This window comes from Sciurus carolinensis, unplaced genomic scaffold (assembly GCF_902686445.1).
Source record: "Sciurus carolinensis unplaced genomic scaffold, mSciCar1.2, whole genome shotgun sequence".
Taxonomy (NCBI): domain Eukaryota; kingdom Metazoa; phylum Chordata; class Mammalia; order Rodentia; family Sciuridae; genus Sciurus; species Sciurus carolinensis.
In genome coordinates, this window is record NW_025920122.1 from 1,267,430 (window position 1) to 1,288,433 (window position 21,004).

General features: G+C 52.1%; 1 pseudogene; it reads right to left on the minus strand.

Moving 5' to 3' along the window:
- Nucleotides 1-10,639, minus strand: part of LOC124973792 (probable RNA-binding protein 19) — a 956,910-nt pseudogene extending 946,271 nt beyond the window's left edge.
- Nucleotides 10,640-21,004: the final 10,365 nt, after the last annotated feature.

Sequence of the window (21,004 nt, forward strand, 5' to 3'; positions counted from 1 at the left end):
TCCAGGGCCATGTGCCTGCTCATGGGCTCCCATGCTGCCTGCCTCTCTGCAGTCCCTCTGTTTGCTGCTCTACCCTCAGAGCACGCAGCATCAGGTGGGAGGAAAACTAGGCACAGACGTACATGAAGGAGCCCACGAGGAAACAAGGAGCCCAAGGGGCCTTGGCAGCGTCCCCTTACCCATGTACACCCTGTCACACTTCAGGACTTTCTTCACTTCCTCTTTGCTGCTGAAATCCACAAAGACATAGCCTGAGGGGGACCAGGACAGAGGTAACTGCAGGCCCTGAAGATGCAGGGAGTCACTGAGGTTGCTGCACCCAGCTCGGGGCAGAGGCTGGAAGCCTCCAAAGCACACCCACCTCCCTCCCCACTAGGCCAAATTCCCTTTTGAGGAGCCCTCCACACCAACCTGGCTTGGTGGGCGAAGGCGCCAGATGCCAGGAGTCAGAAACAAGGGCCTTTCTGAGGCTTCTTGGCCTCAGCCCTTCCCTGACCAGGTTCTGCAAAGGAGAAATGCTCACGACAGCCCCTTGACCCTGACCTAGCACTGGGGGCCCGGACTCTGTGACCACCCTCCCAGAGCCAACTTCCCTCCAGCCATGCCTCCTGCCTCTGGGCAATCAGATCCAGGGCTCCAAGTCCAGGGGTGGAGGCTCACTGCCCAGAGCAAACACCATGGGCAGCACCACGCATGCTCACAGTAAAGTGTTGCCCTCCAGCACCACTCCTGGGAAGCAACAGAGGCTGGGACTCACACAGCACCAGCAGGTGGGGGTCTTTCCTGATCACGGGAGGCCTCCACAGCCTCAGTCCTCATGGGGCTCTACCTGTGGAGCCTCGGAGCTGCACCCTGTCTACCCCACCAATCTTCCACCAGCATGAACTCAGCCCAGCAAACTGAGAACTGCTGGCCTCTATCTAAACAGATGGGGGAACCTGCCAGAAGAGTGGAGGCTGGGCAAGGAATGACAGGTGAAGATTCTGACACTGTCCACCAGGCTTCCAGAGGCAGAAAGGAGGCCGTCAGAGCCATGTCCTGACCAGGGTAGAGTGAGGATCGCCACCAGGAGAGGAGACATGCCCTGCCCTGTGCTGGCCTCCCCTGACTCAGCCCAGCTCCCAGCACTCATTCATCTTGTTCCCATGCGATGTCCCTCACTATCTGAATGGCCACTGGCTTCAGGGGTGCCAGGAATTCCATGACATTCTTCTGCAAGGAGAACTTTGGCCCCTGATCAGTGCAACAAGAAAAGTGCTGCCCAATAAAGAGGGGAGGGACAAAGGACTGAATCAGAAAAGATAACAGGGCTGATTATGGTTCTGCTTTCAGTTATACTCATCCTTCCTCCATCGTAAAATAGAAGAATTGGAAAATAGAGATCAGGGAAGAAATGTGTAACAACTATAGACTATTAACCTCATCACTGCTATTTTAAGGCATCATATCTGACCTTTTTTGAGGTTTTCTTTTTCTTTTATACTTGGGGTCAAATCTAGCTTTTCTCACTTCACTTTACAGCATAGGTATCTGTCCATGATACTTCACATTGTAAGGAGACCTCCGTGTTCTTAACCATTCCCTTTTCTGGATGTGTGTATGACGTAAACATGTATTTAAAAAAATATGTGAACAGGCAGGGTGTGAAATCATGGCAAATGCTGAAAAGTGCAAATCAGAGAACAAAACCAACTCCTAATTCCAAGGGCCAGCTCTACCTTCCTGGCTCCTTCTGCAAAATAAAAGCAGTGAAACCAGTTTTAATCTGGGCCCTGGGTGCTCAGAGGCCCCCATCCTGAGCAGCCTGTGATGCCAGCCACCAGACGAAACTAACAAGCATTCCAAACAAAGGGAAGAAGTCCGGCAAAGTAGGGTTTTCACACTACTGCTGCCAATTTCTTGATTATCAGATTCTCTCCAGAAGCCTGGCCTCGTTCCTGGTGACTGGTGGAACAGCCAGCACCTACACCACACATGGTCAGGTGTCTCTGGGGATGAATCCACCCGCTGTTCCACACCTGGTTTTTTCCACTTGCCACAGCACCCTGGGGTCTCCCCGGTCACTGCATTCTTCATGTGACACCTCATGTTCCCCCGTTTTAATGTGCCCTGTGAGTCAACCCAGGCACTGGTGACATTTTGGGCTTGGTGATTCTTTGTTGTGGGGGCTGTCCTGTGTGCAGCAGGGCATCTCGCAGCATGCCAGGTCTCTGCCCACTAGATGCCAGCAGCAGCTCCTTCAGAGGTGACAACCAAAGGTTCCTCTGGACATCACCATCTGTTCCACTGGGGCGGATCATTCCCTTCTGAGAATCATGGATACACGCCTTCCCTAGAAATGGAGCTTTGCTTTTCTGTTCTTATTGATGACTATAACTCAACACATTAAGTTTAAATAATAACAGGAAGGTTGCAAAGAACTTTCTTGAGTTCAGACTCTGGTGTGCTCAGGGGATCCACCTGTGGGGCGAAGCTCAGCACCAGCTCGGCAAAGGCCTAGATGTTCCTAATTCTGCCTGACACTTCTACATTGTCCTCCAAAAGACAAGAAAATGTTTATTGCCAAATGTGAAAAATGTATGCCACTTTGGCAAGTGAAAAACATGAACTTGCAGTTTCGATTTTATTTTTAATAATTATGAATAAATTCAAGCATCTGTACAGGCCACCTAAATTCTTTTTCTTCAAAAACCTCTTGTCCTTTCTCCATTTTTCTGTTGGGCGGTCATATATCCTTCATAAGAATCTCTGTAAATTAGAGAAATTGGTGCCTCTTGCCTGCTCTTCAGGCTACGGATTTTGTGGTCCACCTTCTGACCCCGTGGCAGCCATGGCCTTACAGGGTTTCTGGCTTGTAGACAGTCAACATGTCCATTTTTTGTTTTTCCATCAAAGTTTGCAAATTGCTTAGAAAGAAATTTGTTCAGCTCAAATCCTTGATGTGTCTGAAACTTTTCTCATTATGAGGAGTAAGGCAGGGGTTCATCTTTTTTCCCTAAAAAAAATTAACTAGGATGGGCATGGTGCCTGCCACTCTTCCCAGCAGCTTGGGAGGCTGAGGCAGGAGGATCATGGGTTCAAAGCCAGCCTCAGCAACTTAGTGAGACCCTGAGCAACTGAATGAGACCGTGTCTCAAAATAAAACATAAAAAGGGCTGGGGATGTGGCTCAGTGGTTATACACCCTGAGGTTCGATCATGGGTACAAAATTTAAAAAACAAAAAAAACAAAAAAAAACAACAACAAAACCTAACTAACCTCGATCACAAGGAACTGCTTCAGTATTTCCAATAGCAAAAAATTTTAACTCCTGTGTCCCCATTTAGGAGACCAGGAGTGTATCAAAGTGTCCCCGAGCACAGAAGAACGTGCAAGAAGGAAATGGTGGTGTTGCAAGCCAGTTCTCACAGAGGGATGTGGAAAAAGCAAACCAACGGCAGAGGTCAGCATCAGTGCACAAAGAAAAGGACACTTAAGAAGGTTCGTCCCGAATGTCAGGTATTGTCACTGGGTGGGACCTGGGAATTGGGGCGGGGCAGCCCAGTGTGCTGAGGACAGTGGGCACCTGCAGATCACCTCCAGTCGTCAGACCTGCAGCGATCACACCTGCATCCTGGCACCCCCTCTGGCTACGCCCGCTCACAGTCACTCACACGGCCATCCCAGTTATAGGTGACTTTCATTCTTTTTATTTAGCTGTGTCTTCTAGGATCTCATATGGGGAACCTCTATGGCTGTCACGAGGCGGGCATGAGAACAGGGTCCTCTGCTAAGGCAGCTCTAGGGCCAGCCAGCTGCAGCCATGGTGACAGTTGGTCTGTGGCCTGTTTCTGAAGACAGCAACACCTCCACACTCACAAGCGCCTACAGCGGCCGCCCGCTGCCAAATGGGGAAGGACTCTCCACAGGGACTGTCTGACCGCAGGCCAGCCCTCTGCCCTGGCTTCCCACCCTACCTGCTGTAGGTGAGAGAGCAGAAAAGGCCTCCTCCTGCTGGAGGCAGCAATCACAGTCCCTCATTGGTGATGCCCAAGATGCCATTGGTCAGCCTTTTTGGTGGGTGATTCCTTCCAGCTCTCAATCTGAGTGGCCCCCTCCTCGCCCTGTCCTGAGAGCACATACCTCTGTGACACTGAACGGGGCTCCCCGAAGTTTCACGGTGTGGGAGGTGGTGGGCTCCTTCTCGTTCGCTGGTTTCTCTGTCTGAGAACAAAGAGAAAAGGCCACAGTGGGTTCCCTGAGGTGGAGGGAGCAGGGGAAAGACCAGGATGTCGCAGCTCCAGGAGCAGCTGCAGCCAGGGTGGCAGGAAGTGCTGGCGCCTGTGCCTGCCAGACTCAGGGTCTGGCCAGTGTGGAAGCAGTGGATGCAGGGTCCCCATTTGCCTCTGAAATGAGAGCTGCAGCCAGGTCAGCACACCATGGACAGGCGAGCAGGCCACTGGCCAGCAGAGGGCCAGGGCAGAGGGAGGAGCCGAGGCACCTACCCTGCAGCTGCTGATTTTAGCTGGCTCCATGCTACATGCAGAGGCCAGCCTCCTACTGAGCCTCTAATTCCACATGGATTCTGAATTCGGCACCTTTTCCTGTAATTTTGGACTCCAGATAGCTCTGCACAACCTAAGTTTTTGGTAGATCCTTTGGTGCTAAAACCTGCCCAGCTAGAACTCACTCCTCAGCAGAGCCTGCAGTGACCCAATAGGTGCAGAACAAGGTCATTTCTAGTCAAACCGGGAAACGCTGATGTGCTGGGAGGGTTGCTGCCCCAACCCTGCTGGACATGGTGACCTCCAGGGCCACCCTGAGTACAGAGGTTCAGGAGATGGCTGGAAGGCCAGGCACTGCCAGGATGTCCTCTGCAGACGAGGATCAGAGAGGTCTGTGGGCTGAAGCATCACCCCAGGCCCAGCAGCCCCCAAGGGTCAGAGCTGAGACTGAGCCTCAAACTCCCAGACTGCCTGCAGGGCACGGTAACTAGGAAGGAGGGAGGAGGAAGAGGAAAGAGAAGAGGAGGCAGAGGGAGCCCCTTCCTCTCAATGGGAAGCAAAAGACTGGTTGCTTCCAACTCAAGAATGGGGACACACACATGTCCAAGTGCCCTGTGTCTGGAGCAGAGGACTCCCCGTTGGGGGAAAAGGTGGCCATCCTCAAGGGTCACGTGCACCTGTATACTCTCAACTTCAAAGCCTGGAAGACCCAGGCTGGGGCCTGACCCCATCATGGGAGCCTGTAACTTCCCTTCTCCAGGCCTCAGTTTCCTCCCCTATGAAATGGAAGAACAACAGCCCCAGAGATGGTGATGACATTCCTTGATGGCAAGTGCATCACCGGGCATGTAGGCAGGGCTTGACTAATCTCATCTATCAATGACGACCTGTTCAAGTCCATCCGCCTTGTTACTGAACACCACGTGCAACATGGCCACCACCCTCACTCCTCCCAGAGCCCTGACAGGTGGCAGGCGGGCCCTCCAGGTGTGGCAGGCACTGAGCTCAGAGGGGGCAGTCTTTCCTCCATGTGGCATCCCAGCAATGGGGCCGCAGGACCACGTGGACATGCACAGAACCCCTCCCTGTGCCCCAGAGGCACACACCTAGGCTCCGTGCTCCTGTGGCCTCCTATTCCCAGGCAGGGCCCCTGTGCTCCCTCGCACCTGCTGGGTCTTGGTGGCAGAGGACTCCTCTGCCTCACTCCCTTCATCACAGTTCACTGCTTCGTCCTCACTCTCCTCCTCTGAGGATGACTCGGCGGCCACCATCTGGACTTCAGGTACTCCATGTCCGAGAGTCACTTCTGTGCAGCCGTATTTGGCTCAAGACCTTGCTCTGCTGAGAGAGCCGGAGTGGAGGAGGGTCACCTTCCTGGGCAACCAGAGACCTGGGAAACACAGGGCTGAAAACCTGGAGGGCGGCCGAGGTGCCACACCCACCACGACCAGGGACCCTGTGTCCAGTGGCCCCAGGAAACCCTGTGATGGGCAACAAGAGGGCGGAGCTCTGCAGCTCTGTATGAAGGCACCACACACCCAGGGCGCCACAGCTTCTGCCACAGCCTGGTTCTCTCCTAGACAGCGCTCTGCAGTCACTGCTGACTCTCCTAGCTGGGTTACTTCCAGGCACGTAACATGTTAGAGAAGGCGTCGGTACAACCAAGGCCTTACTACAGAGGAAGGCACTATGGCATCTGTCACCACAGAGGGCCACCTGGTCTATCCCAGGTAGGGGTAACTCTCCATCTGAACAGCAGGACGGTGCCAAAGCACCTCCAGCACATCTCTGTCAATGTGCTGTGTGCTGCGCTCTGGACGTCCCCATCCTGCTACCTGACACTGGACATGCTGTATAACATACGAGGGACACTTGGTGAGACGTCAGCCACTGAGGAGCTACAGATGGAGAGCCAGGGAGGCCAAGGAGTGTACAGGGTGCCCCCCATGCTCGCGGGCTGCTGGAACTGTGTTCTAGCCTTTCACACGCGGGCGGGAGCCCAGGAGTCTGAGGAGGGAAACCGCCACCCCTCCCAGGCCTGTGAGCCCACCACCTTTGGCTCCTCCCTCCCTGCTCTCCTCAGCCCACCTAGGGCCATGTCCACCCCTGCAGCCCCTGCTCCCCTCTCCTGAGCCCTGAGATACTGCACCCTTGTCTGTGACCCCTTCTCTGCCACCTGCCACTGTGTCCCTCCAAGTCCTATGAGTCCTTCAGATTCCAGCTCAGCACAGAAAATCTGCCAGGCCTCCAGCTCATGCTGTGTCCCTGTCTTCATCTTTAAACCAGCCCTGACTCGGACCCCCAACCAGATCTACCAACCTATACTACAACTGGTCACTCGCTACCATTAGCTGCCCTGCACTGACCCATGGGGACAAAGGCTCACCCCCAGAACGGCCTTCCCAACAGCTCCCCTTCCAAGCCCTCCTGTCCTCTCTGTCACCAATGATGTGATCCAGGGGTGCTTATCTGCTATTGCTTCTCCCCTCTCACCAGGAGGACAGCTGATGGCTCCAAGGAGGAGGGGCTCCTCTGCCTCCTGCTTGCTGCCATGTTCTCAGTGCCTAGCACACAGCATGTGCTCAGCCAATCCTGTTGATTACTGCCTGAGCAAGGAACCAGAAGAGTCGCAGCAGGCTTGCCAACTAAGAGAGCTTAAAAGCTGCGTTGGGCTGGCCCATGCCTGGGGTCGGGCAGGGCAGGCTGCCTGTGCATGCGAGCAGGTGTGGTGAGCATACACACAGGGCAGGCAGGCTGGGAAGGACACAGGTGCAGAGGCCCAGGCCTTACCTGCTGGCTCCTCAGCCACCTCCTCCTTGCTCTCCTGCCCAGAATCGGAGTCAAAGTTCAGGTAGTCACTGGTCGGCTTGCTCTTCCCTATCAGGGCTCTGTGTCCAGGGCATTGTTTGCCCATGTGGCCACCTGGGTCTGCTTCTGGTGAACTGACAGAAACTCCTGGAACTTGCTATCTTCCTTCAGTTGGTGGCACCAGAACCAGGGTGGCAGAGATATGGGGGGAGAAGAGGTGGAGACAGCTCAGGTGTGGCCCAGTCATCCTAGCTCTCAGCAGGTCAGGCACCCTCTCACCTCTAGTGGGCACTGAGGGTCTGCAGGTCATCAAGGAGGCAGAGTGGACTCTGCAGGATGAGGCGACCAGGAGTCCACAGGGACAGGGACAGTGGAGAGTGTGGCACTCTGCTTCCTGGACCAGCCCTAACCCTCAGACTTGCTGCCACCAGCCCTCTCCGTCAATGGGACACTCACCTTCTCCAGTTAGTTTGGGACCTGTCTTTTCTTGTCATCCTAAAAGCAGAAGGCACAGATGATGATGGTCGCACAGAAAGCAGGAGGTGACCCCGTGGTGCCCACAGCCCCCAGCTCCCTCGGGGCCACCTGCATACTTTCTTAATTTCCGGGGGGACAGGGCCTCGCACAAGGCTGCTCAGGCTGCCTCGGTCTCTGGGCATGTCTGCTCCAGTCTCAGGGGCTTCGTCAGGTACCAAAAGACTTGCAAAACTCCACCTGCAGGAGAACAGGGCCATTTTCACACCTGACGGCAACAGACAGCCCTACTGGTGCCCTTCAGCACCTGGGACCTGGCTTTCAGAGGCAGCTGTCACCGACTTGCTGAGCTGAGTGAATGAACTACTGGCCCCAGCCTTGCTGTCCTGTTATGTCACTACACTGGCTACTATTTACTGAGGCGTCCCACACACAGGTGCCCTCGGGTGCCCTGCAAGGACTGACCAGCTGAGCCCCTGACAGTGGGCAGCAGAGCTGCGACTCTCCCCAGTCCCCAGACCAGAAATGGGGAGCACAGAGATGTGAGGGAGCATGGGTGACCAGGTTGTAGGCGACAGAGATCTCAGGTGCCTGGGGACCCAGAAGCCTGAGTTTTTAACCATCCATGCCAAAGGACGGCTTTGAGGACGACATAAGATGCAGGCCACATGTACAGCCAGGCAGGGGCAGGGACGAGTGACAGCTGTGGGGTCACTAGTGAGTGTGAGGCAAGTGCCACTGCCCTTGGGGAACAAGCATGGGTAACAGGGAGCCCAGGGAGGGCACGGGGCATGGAAGGGAGATGAGCACATGGACCTCTCCAGACCCAAGGCCACCTACACTCAAGGTGACTGTGGAGAGGGCTGGTCCTGCCCAGGGTGACAACAGAGGGCTGAGCCCAGCGTGACAACTCCCAGACAGTTAAGGTCGCCCTTGTCACCAAGCCCTCCCCTGAAGAAAAAGCCTGCCATCTGGGCCCATCCTGCTGTGAGGATGTTCAAAGCAGTTGCTCCTATAACAGCAAGTCTGTGGGGCAAAACCCAAATACCAGAAAGTCTCTGTGAAGGTTAGAGGGAAATGACTCTGACTGCTGTCATCAACATCTGGGTAAAACCCATGCCCACCCCACGCCAGACCGCGGGATGCAGCTGCCTCGATGGGCTCTCGTGCCCATCAGTTTTCTCTTTCTCAGCAAAGCGCTGGAGACATTTTATCATGTCAGTGAACATTTTATCATGTGGGTGACCTGAGTGGGACCTCCTTCTCCGGGAAACTTCCTGACCCCTCCCTGGCCAGGGTGGGTCCTGCTATGTCTTCCCAGGGTCTCTGATACACTGACCGCCCTGACCACAGCAGCCTGTATCTGACAGTGCTCTGCCTGTGCAGAGGCAGCAGGTTCGTGAGGACAGGGACCAGGGCACAGCTCTTCCCAGATTCCCAGCAGTGACTGACAGCTCCTGAGAGCACACTGACGGGCAGGTTGATGCTCACCTGTGGCTCTCAAGTGTCCTCTCGGCTGGTAGCACAGGTGCCACCCCAGGCTTCAGACGTGCCTGTTCTCACACCTGACAGCCTGCACTGAGTCGAAACTCAGGACAGGCCAGCCACAGTTTGACTTGTTCTCAGGATATTCTTATGAACACAGAAGAGAGGGACCTGGTAAGCCAGCCAAAGGCCTCACAGCCTGAGGAGGACAGCCCTGGGATCCACACGCTCGACGAAAGGTGGATGGTGGGTGTTGCTCTGGAGAGACAGGCAAGGTGAGCCTCCCGGCCACTCACTGTGATCCAGGACAAGTCGATAAAGTTCTTGTTGAAATCACTCAGTGAGGTCTGAGTCTCCTCCTCAGACTTGAAGCCAATGAAGCCAAACTTGCGGAACTTGCCGTCTTTGGTGAACTTGAGGCTGCAGTCGGTCAACGTGCCAAAAGCAGCAAGCAGCTGTCTAAATCGCTCTTAGGTCATCTAGGATAGAAGGTGGGGAGGAGCTGGTGCGGCCTTACAGCGAAGGGACAAATGGCTAGAAACCTGGGGCTCCAGGATTCTCCAGGGGTGGCCAGAGACAAGGAGGTAGCGGCATGTGCTTTACTAGTCAGGCCAGCTCTGACTCTAACACTCACTGGCTATGTGCCCTCTACTCACATCACTGGTGAAGAAATGAGTATCCCAAGGGACACATGATGTCATCATACCCAGTAGGGCTGCTACGAGGTCAAGACCAAGTACAAAATCACCATTATGGCATTGCTTAGGAGACACTTAAAGAGGCTGGTCAGAAGAAATGAGAGAGTGAGCATGCAAGCTCTGTGTGCCAACTGTGGTGGAGGATGCTGCAGCCTACCAAAGCGGCCACACCCTAAGCCCTAGAATGCTGGTTACACACCACACAGGGCACAAGGGATTTTGCAGATGTGATTCGATTTGGAGTCTTGAGGTGGGGAGATAATCCTGCATTATCCAGGTCCAAAGTAATCACAAGGGTCCTTACAAGAGGGTGACGGGGGGTCAGAGTCAGAGAAGGAGATGTAAAGATGGAAACAGAGGGAGAGAAACTGGAAGATGCTGTGCTACACTTTGAAGACAGAAGTTCAAGGGTGTGGCTTGGAGCCCAGGGAGGCAGGCAGGCTCTTGAAGACAAAAAAGCAAAGGAACAGGTTCTGTCCTATAGCCTCCAGAAGCACAGCAACCCCACCAACACCTTGATTTAAGATATCTGACCTCCAAGCCTGTAGGAATAAATACACACTGTCCAATCTCCGAGGTGTGGCAAGCTGCTCGGGCAGCCATGGAAATCCGACCAGTTGATGTTGTTACAATCTTGTCAAGCAGCCCCCATTCCAGGCAGAACTGGCTCCTGGCTTCCAGCATCCTCATGACCCCAGGACCACCCTCACAACTCAGCAGAGAACTGTGAGGATGGTAGTGGTACTAAGAGGCACCTGGGGGCCACAGAAAACTAAACTAGCTTGAAAACACAGAAACCCATAGGCACTGGTGGCCCAGGAGGAAGAAATTTTCAGAGGCAGCTTTGTAGTAACTCTGGTCTCACCCAAATATCACACTCACCGAGTTAGGAGTTTTTATGCACATTTTAGAGAGGAGAAAATGGATAAATGACCTGCCCAAGGTCTACAGAATCCAGGGCTGTGTCAGCTCAGATGTATAAGTGAACTCATGCCCCCACTGCACAGGGGGCCTCGCTGAACTCTGACCCCATCATTCTGCTGCAGGGACTGTCAGCTCCTCCCTGTTCCCACAGGAAGCCTCTCCAAGATCCCACACATGGGTCAGTAACCAAACCCCACTGGGCTCCCACAGTACCCGGCTCATAGTTTAGTCCCTGCATTTTGATCTGGTATCTGTTTCCTCTGCTACCCTGCAAACTTCATAAAAGCAGGGACCAAGTCTTGTCCACTTCTGTCTACACTATCAGCAACACCAGAAGTACTCATTACTAAATGTTCATCTGTTGGAAAATAATTAAGTGCATGCAATTATGCTAAGAGAGACAATGGGGTACTGGTCAGAATTGACAATTCTAGAACCACACTCCTCAATTCAGTCCCTGTTGTATGAATTATCACCTGTGTGTGACTTCAGGCCAATAACTTTGCCTTGATATGCCTTGGTTTCTTCACTTTTAAAATGGATATAAGAGTAGATTCTGTCTTGCAGGCTTATGTGAGGATTAAATGAGTTACTGTACCTAATGCATCTGGAACAGTGCCCAGCACATAGTAAACTCTCCAAGGGCTAACTACTACTGTTACTGTTTTTGTTACTAATTCTTTCATTCATCAGGCAAGATGAACAACAGAGAGAAGCCGCCACACTGAGAGGCAAAATGAAACTAGGAGAGAAAAGAAGGGTAGCCGTGCTAAAATTCTCATCCAACTAAGTGAAGCATCAGGAGATGCTGTTTAAAGTGGGTGGATGGATCAATAATAAATATCTTAAAAGTATTCTACTTAGGGTAAATAGCAGGATAGTTAAAAATACTTAGAAGTTGGAGGGAAGGAATAGATTATCTAAGGTCCTCTTCTTTCATAGTAGAGGGAGTCAGCAGTTAGTCCCTGGGATAAACTACAGGGATGAGCAAAGTACCTAGGTCCACAGAGAAGCCTATGGAGAGTCCTTTTACAAACAAACCATTTGAAGATGGGTACTCCCAGAGAGTTGGAGCAAAAGACTTTACTTCTCATTTTATATACAACAGTCCTGTTTTAATTTTTTAAATCACGAGGCATAAGTTCCTCCTACATGACAAAGAGGAAAAAAACCCTAAAACACTATAATAAAAGCTAAATGGCTCCTTGAATTCTCTTTCTAGGGAAAGAAACTCCCCAGAACAGAGGCAAGAGTTCCGAAGACATTCTCACACCATCCAAATGGCTCTCTTTGTACTGGGGCCATGTGATTCGTGGCCACACAATGGTGTGGGTGCTCTCTATTCAAGAACTACAGTGAAAGAGGAAAGATGACCACTTCAGTCCACTGCATCCGGAAAGACATTGCCACATCCATTCATCCATTTCTTCACTCACTGATCAGACAGTTTCATCAGAAGCCTACCAAGTGCTGGGTTCTGTGCTAGGCTCTAGGTAGACAGTAAAGTGCAGCTAGGATAAATGGTTTAAAATCCTTGGTGATATTCCTACCTGTCCCAAGGGGGATGGATGAGAGTGGGGATGGGAACACAGGTCCTCGGAGCCATAATCCCCACAAGCCTCCCCAACAGACTCCCAAGTGGGAGGGCAATACAAGTACCGTGATGGTTCAGACACTGATCACCAAGAAAATGTGATCGATTGAGAGAGACTGGGGAGCAGCATGAGGCAGAGGTTGGCATTTCCCTAAAAAGAGGGTTGTTGGGTTTGGAGTCAGGTACCCACGGACTGGATAGGAAACCTTGGGCAGCTGCTATTCTCTTTCCCAGAAGTCAAGTGGGGATAAATCCAGGATTCTGCCCCTTTAGGGTTTCGGATCTGCCCAGAGTCCCACCGAGGGCAGAAGTCTCTCAATTTTCTCCAGCCAACTCTTCCCCACAGCTCCCAGCAGGTCCCACTTTCAGAGTCCCCAAACCTGCTTCTGCCGTCACCCCATTCGGAGGTTCTTCACGATCATTCACGACATGGCGCAAATCCTGCTGTTTTGATTCCAGCCCCACTGGAAAGTATTTTCCCACAACTTTCACGCTGCAGCCGTGGGCGCCCCCATCTTCAGCACACCGGAACAAAGTTACGTGGCCTCGTTCTTGACCTGCCCACCCAGAAGTAGCGTGGCCAAAGCCAGTCGTGCCCGAGGAGGTCACACCCCTAAGTGGTGAGCCTGTGTGCTTGCATTCTGCGCAATGTGGTGGTTCAGTCGGCAGGGGGCGCCGGTTCGCAACACCCACGGGAGATTGCAAGGGACCTGCTCTATGAGGAGCCCTAAGCAGGGCATGTGGTTTTGGATTCCATTTGTATTGTGTTTTACTGTTGATTTCTAAGACAGCCCTGAGAAAGGGGGCTAGATTAGGGATCCTTGCCTCCCTTTGGAAGATGGAGAAATAGGCTTTCTAAGCCCTGCAGGGTCAATGGTGGAATGTGCACATTGGAAACAAAGTTCCATTTTGCAGGCTGTCAACCTGGGACCCAAGGAGTGAAGCTATTCCATAGAAGAGCGGAGATTAGAGGCAGGGGATGCCTAGGACCCCGCAGTGAGCACTGATATCTTCAGCTCCTATGCTACAAGCAGATGCCAATTCTGGATGAGTTTCTAAACCCCCGCCTGCCAACCTTCTAGCCGGGAGTTCTTGACCAGACTAACCATGAGTCTTTGCACTTACTTCTGTAAAACCGGGGTAGTTCTCTACTATGCTAGGGTTCAAGGAGGTAAGAAGGGAACGGGTCCTGGGTGTCATTCTACTGCTTCTCTGAGCATCCTGTACCACTGTAAAAAAGCTGCCATTTCCTCTCCAGAATGACCACTTCCTCCTGGCCACTTCCCACAGTGCCTTGGTGTCCCTGGCCTGGTTTCCCCAGCTTTTGTGATTTTCTTCACTTGAAAGCCACCCTCCCATCCTTTTGATTGTGATTGGAATTAGCAGCTTTACTGCGGTATACTCCACACCCTGTGCAAGTCACCCATTGAACGTCACAAACCCTGGTTTTTGTAGATTTGCCAAGTTTTGCAGGCATCAGCATCACCCTCGATATTAAAATGTTTGTACATCCCCCAAAGAAACCCTGCAGAGTTCAGCTATCACGGGTCAATTCCTGCTCCCTCCAGGCCCTGGCAGCCACAGGGATTGACATTCTATCTACAGGGATTTGCCCACTAGACTTTCCACGCAATGGGATCATGCGACTTGTGGTCTTTTGTGACTGGCTTCTTTCATTTAGCACCATGCTTTCGAGGCTCACCCATGGGCAGCATGTCTGAGTGCTTCCTTGTGTTTCTTGCTGAGGAATATCTCCTGTAGATAAAGAGCATTTCCTCATTCATTCCTCCGTGGACAGACATCTGGGTGTTTCCTACCCAGTGGCCGCTGTGGATGATATTGCTATAAACTTTCCAGTGTTTGTGTGGAAAGGTGTTTCCATTTCCCAGGGGAAGATTCCTGGGAGAGGTATTGGGGAGCCACATTCCAACCTTTCCAGAAGAGAGCTGTTGTCCACAGCGGCTGCACCTTGTCCATTCCTGTCAGTAGCACACGAAAGTTCTGAGTCCCCATATCCTCTTCAATTCTAGCCATCCTAGTGGGGGTAAAGCCGTATCTCACTGTGGTTTGGGTTTGCAGTTTCCTGTTGGCTCCTGTTGTTGAGAATCTGTTCCTGAGCTTTGGGCCATTTGTGTATCTTTCTGAAGCAACCTCCCCTCTCATTCTCCAAGACCAGCTCAGACACAGTGTCCTTGAACCCACCTCTTCCTCACTGAGTCCCAGATGCCTGGACCTCATGCGTCCGCCCTACCATGAGCATGCAGAAGTCACTACCAGAACGCACTCAGCTAATTCAGGGTTACAGATGGGGCCCCTTGGTCTTGCCACGTCATGGTGCCCAAGGGGCCTGAGCAGATCTGTCTTTGCAAAATATCACAGGAGGCACCAGGAGAAGGCAAGCAATCATCAATGAAGATCTGTAGATTCCAAGGGTTCAGGCAGCTGGTGAGAAGAACCGGGTATGGGTCCTCAAAGGACACACGCCAGTCAGCATGAAGCAGCTGTCTTACACAAGAGGACCTCCCTAGACATAGTCTCAAGAAGCCATGCTTTAGAAGAGTGAACAGTGGGAGAATGGAGTTCCCATCATGACCCCGGCAACTGTGACTGTCACCCTACTTCCTGTTTCCTGTTGTGGCCACCCCTAGGCTGAGCCAGCCAGAGACCAGAGATAAGGAGTGTCAAGGAGCACACAGGTAGCTCCAGGGCACAGGGCACGGTGAAGGAGCAGGGACAGTCGGGAGACTGATCCCTAGACAGTGACTGGAGCCCAGGACGACCTTCAAGCAAAAAGCCAACCTGCGTGTGATAAGTTCTGTCACTGGATGGATGGGGAGCAGGGTGCAGGGTCCCCATTCTTGTGTGCTGGGGCAGCCCTACCTTTGGGAACAGTCCATCGTCATGTTTGGGTGGGCTGTTCCTACTGGGAACAGCCAGGGCGAGTCTGCCCCTCCTGTCCCTGGCCTCCTGAGGTCTGTGGGCGCTCTTTGGTGTTGCCCGGGTCATAGATGCATCACGTCTTCATGCCCACAGAAGTGCCATCAGGACAGCGGTCATGTTGGCCCGAGCCATCCTAGCGAACACATGTCAACCTCACCATCATATCTCCAAATTGTGGTGCCATGAGGGGCACTGGCAGTTAGGCTCTCTCCTCTGAGTTTGGGGTCATTCAGCCCACAGCAGTGACATAAGCCAGAATCATCTCCAAGGCCCCCAGGGAAGGGGGAGGGTACCCAGAAAGTGGGTGTCTGGCTGGAGGGACACACCCTTTGTGTTGAGTGACCTTGGGTAATTCAGTGTTTTCACCCCAGAACTCCAGAGACAGTGCATATGGTCCCAGGCCAGTCACATTGTTGCGGTAGCTTTAAGTGAAAGGGTCATAGGGAGGTGGGTTCCCAGGAGCTGTTGTAACCAATGACCAGAAATTGGGTCTCTTAAAATTAGAGAAATTTGTTATCTGACAGTTCTGGGGACCAGAAATCCAAAATTCAAGCTGTGGACAGGACTGTGCTGTCTGAAGGCAGTAGGGGAGGGCTCCCTGGCCTCTTCCATCCTTTGGGGACACCAGGGCTCCTGGGCTTGCGACTGCCTTGCCCCAGTCCCTGTGTCTGTCTTGTGTCCTCTCCTTTCTTACGTCTTAGTCCACCCTCTGTTCCTCCCTGCCTCTGATTAGACCCCTACCACTGGCTTGAGGACACTTTCAATCCAGGTCGATCTCATCTCAAGATCCTCAATTCCATCTGGTGATGTTCTGAGCTGGGGGTTAGGGTGGGTACTCACCTGCTTTGTAGTGGGTCACTCTGAAGACCAGACCTCACCCTCTCTTTGTCGTGGATGTCTGTTCCTTTAACACACAGGCACACCTAACTGTGCACCCTTCATGACCTGGTAGACAGCAAGCATCTATTCTGAAACAGCCAGGAGAGAGGATTTTGCCTGTTCCCAACACAAAGAAGTGATCCATGTTCCAGGTGGTGGATAAGTCACTTATCTGAGGATGACCTCATCAAAAAGTACGACTCTCCTGGTTCAATTAAAAAATAAATTAAATCTCTCTCTCTCTCTCTCTAATTCTCCTTTCTTTTTCCCCTCCACCACAATTCTCCCTGACTGACGGAGGATTCCCATACACTGACCATACGCTTGCAAATACCAGCTACCAGGTATGTGCATTTTCTCTAAGACTTCTTACAGCTGAGCCCTGATCCTCCCATTAAAAAAAAGTAAATAAATACATTTCAGAGAGGCCCAGAGGTCACACAGCTCAGACCGGAGTCTTGCTCACAACCCAGGGTTTGTCCTCTCTGAAGCTATTGGAAACAGAACCACCAATTCAAAAGCCACCACTGATGGCACATTCTTGGACCCTCTGTCCCCTGCTGGAGTCTGTCTTGGCCTGTGAAAGGAGATTAGGCCTGGCTCTTGGCTTCTATCTGCTCCTTGAGATGGAGTCACACCAAAGACCTCACAAGGCTAAGGCAGAGCATATGGAACTTGCATGACTTTCTTCCTTGAAAGCAGAGGAGACCCATGGCCTCACCGCCAAATTCACACCTTAAAACCCTGTAGACTCAGGCCCGTGTAAAAATGTGGACCACAGGCAGCATTTTTGAAAAAATCACGCAGCCACAGCCCCAGGCAGCCCCATCCCACCCCTTCCTGGCCCATCGCCTCAACTTCTGCTGGGGACCTGGTCATTCTTCTTCCTCCCCAGACAGAGCCTGTGAGCTTTCAGGGGCAACAGTGATGAGGTTTCCAACCAACTTTTGACCAAATGGATTTCCAACTGCATTTGAAGAGGAAAATATTTGTCCAATGTACCCAATAATAAAAAATGAGTTTCTAATGGTTTATTTAGCCACCAAATACCCCCCAGCCCCAACTCCCACTCTGTGCAGGTTTCCATCCAGCATTAATTCACTGGCACTCTCAGCATGCAAAGAAATAGGCCCTTCAGAGTCCATTCTGCAGAGCATTAGCTTCAAGGCCTGTTGAAAACAGTTTAGCATCTGCTCTTAATAGACACCACAGCATACAGGGTGGGTGAGGGTGGGGGCGGGGGGCTCCCAGTGGCAGGGAACAAACATGAAATATCCAGGAAGCAGCCAGAGGAGAAGTTTGCCTGAAGTACCGCAGCACCCAGGAGAGCTGACTTTGGGGAGTTCAGGAGGTGTGGACATGGGAACCCAGGTGACCTAAGGGATGTCTGAGCTCTCCAACTCACAAAGCCACAGAGAAAGTCAAGGTCATGAGGCAAAAACCGAATGCCCAGACAGGGTTTCTCTGGCTGTGTGGAGAGTACATTCCATTCCTGTTGGAAGCTTTTAAAAACCTGAACGGTGTCCACCAGGGTCCAGATCGATTACATCAGCATCTCTGAGGAAGGAGCCTGAGACCAGAGTTGTCTTAAATTCCTGCAGATGATTTCAATGTGCAGTCAAGATGGAGAACCAGCAAGCTCGCTGCTAAGACTGCTGGATCTCATGGTTTGATTCCGAGACCAGCACCTGGGGCCTTGCAGAAGGGCATATTCCTGGGGTCCCCCGAAATCCGTGGACTGAGACCCTCCTGGGACTGGCCCAGTACTCTGTGGCAGCAAGATCTTCAAGACAATGTGAAGCTCCCACAAATTTTAGACCCCTGAACTGGACCTTCCTAAATATGATGGTTTGGGTTTGGAATGTCACCCCAGATCTCACATGAGGGAACCATGTCCCCAGTGCAGCAAGGTTCAGATCATGAAGACCCTGACCTCATCAGTGAAGTGATCCAAAGACAGCTGGATAGACAGGGAGGCAGGAACTCGTTAGAGGAAGTAGGTCACTGGGGGTGTGCCTTGCAATTACAGGTTTGTCTTCTCTCCACCCCCCTCCTGGCTGCCATGAGCTGACAGCCTCCCTCCTCAACAACCTCCCCCATGACCTTCCACCTCACCTCAGGCCCAGAGCACTGGCATCAGCCAACTGTGGACTGATTCTCTAAAACTGTGAGCCCATGTAAATCTTCCTTCCTCTAACTTGCTCTTGTCAGGTATTTTCGTCACAGCTACAAAAAGCTTATGGACACAGAAGGAAGGAAATCTGTGTTCATTCCCTCAGTCAATTGTGCCACCTGGGCCATTCAACCCCCTGCTGCTCCTGAGTTCAGGACACAGAGTGCCCTACCCCATGCCAAGCACTGTGCCTGGCACAGGGACCCTGGTCTCTTCCTCTTCATCTCCTGATTAGGGGGGGAATGGTTTTCTCTGCCATGAGCTCCCAACACATGCACTGCCTCACCACAGGCCCATAGTTATGAAGCTAATCAATCATGGAGTGGAACATCCCAGCTATAAGCTCAAATAAAATTTTTTCTGAATTATCTCAGGCATTTTGTTATAGTCATTGGAAGTTGACTAACACATTTCCCATTCCACAGATTCTAAAGGTGAGTAGGACAGGCAAGAAGGGAAAAGGGGACAGAGAAGACCATGTTTCTTGGACACCCACCCATGACAAGGGGCAGCACAGGTCTCTCCAGCATGGCCAGATCCAGGAACCAGCCAATTTCCTTCCCATTTTAGAAGTGGAAAAAAATATCTAGCAAGACAAGGGACCCAGACCTCAACTCACTGGTGGCTGGCCATGAGTGAGTTACCTTGTTTCTTCATGCTTCAGTGTCCTGATCTGTAAAATGAGGATAAACACAGTAGCTTCCCCTGGCTTGCTACAAGAATTAAATGAGAACTGGAGAGATACTTGGAACAGTGTCTGCAACGTAAGCATTATTTGTCATATGAGTCACAAACATCCTTTTGAAAAAGTGACTTAGAAAAAAACCCACTTTAGACCCAGAGTGCTCTTCACACTCAGAACCACAGTTATTCAGTGATTACTGCTGGGGTCTCTTTCATGGGAGAAATCACTTGGGCATCCATACGTTGAATTGGTCTAAAGTGAGGTAGGCATGTCACCACCTCATTACAGCAGTGAGCAGGGAGCTTCACTAGGAAGCATGGCTGCATTATTAAGAAACACCCTCCTCAGAAGAACCTGGAAGTTCCTTAGACCCCATGCTTCTGCCCCTGTGTGGGTCCATCTTCTTTATTCCTTGCCCTGAATTTCTTCCAATATTGGGAGGTGAGTTGTTTTAGCAAGAGCCAGCAGAGAGCAACACATTCTCCCTTCTTAACATTTCAGAATGGGGAGCAGTAAGAACTGCCATGAAACCACAGCCTCCCTGCTCTGGAAAAAAATAAAAATGGCTCCCCTATACCCTCCTCTCCACTTCCTGCCTCCATAGGAAGTGGCCACTGCCCACGTCCTGGGCATGGTAACCAAGGTGCTGTACCCCGAGACGCTCACTCTGGCACTCCTGGGTGTGGACCTCGCTTCCTATCTCACATCCACGGACCAGTGGCCACCTGTGAGAATCAGGGCCCAGAAGATGATGGGGAACTTGTCACAATGATCACAGGTGACGGCAGGATGGAAACTGAGCCAGAGTCGTGCTGGGGTTCAACTGTCAAGATCCACCAAGGAGCTTTTGGTTTCCTACCACATCTTGCAAAGGATGACCTCAGATCCATCTGTTCCCACTCACAGTGAGCAAAGGCCTCCATCTTCACAGGGGTGTGACTTGCTGTCTCCCCCTTACTCTTCCTGAAATTGGGCTGGGTGGGGTTAGCACTGGGGTGAGTCCCAGGAAAACTGGCATCCTGTGGTGTCTGCTACCTGCGAAGCTTTGGGGGTCTCATTTGCAGCTCAGAGTCACACAGTTAGGTGTCTCCCATGGGCCTCTATGGAGATGGAGCTGTGTTGTTGATGTTGAGCATTTATTCTGGGAACATGGAGTCAGATCAGACTTGGCTTTGTCTGACAGAGCTCACAGCTGGAACACAGGATGGGGCGGGCAGACACATAGACAGTCAGATATGGCTGCGTGAAGCATGACATCGTGGGGGGAAATGCATAAAAACATGGGGCAGCGGCATTGAATGCAGCCTATAAAGTTCCATGAGCAAAGAGGTAGATGGATGGAGGGAGGCATGCCCAGTGACTCTCTTGGAAGAGGCAAGCATCCCTTGGATGGTTATTGACTCGGGTGCCCAGCTCAGGTGTCCTGTGTCTTAGGGATAGTTCCAGAGTTCCACAGGGAGGACAGGTAGCACCAGGGAATTCACCTGCCCCAAACCAATGCAGCTCCTCACCAAGGACCCTCAAGAAATGGAGTATGGATACCCCAGACCCTCCCTTCTTGGTGGAACAGATGAGGAGTCTCTCCACAGAGTTGTCTAGATGTGTCTGCAGGATAAGGCCCCATCACCCACGGTGACCACTGGCTCTATAGCATGCCCCCCACTGACTGGCCTGCCTCTCCCACTCCTCTCTTGGAGCTTTCTGGGACCCTCTCCCCAAATACGTCTTGCCCCTGAGTCCCTGTGTCCAAATCTGCTCCTGAGAGAACCGGAACCAGGACACTAGGGCAGAGGGAGAACCATAGGGGGAGTTTGGGGGCTTCTACTCCTGGGGTTGGAGGGAGTCTCAGAAGGGGACCAA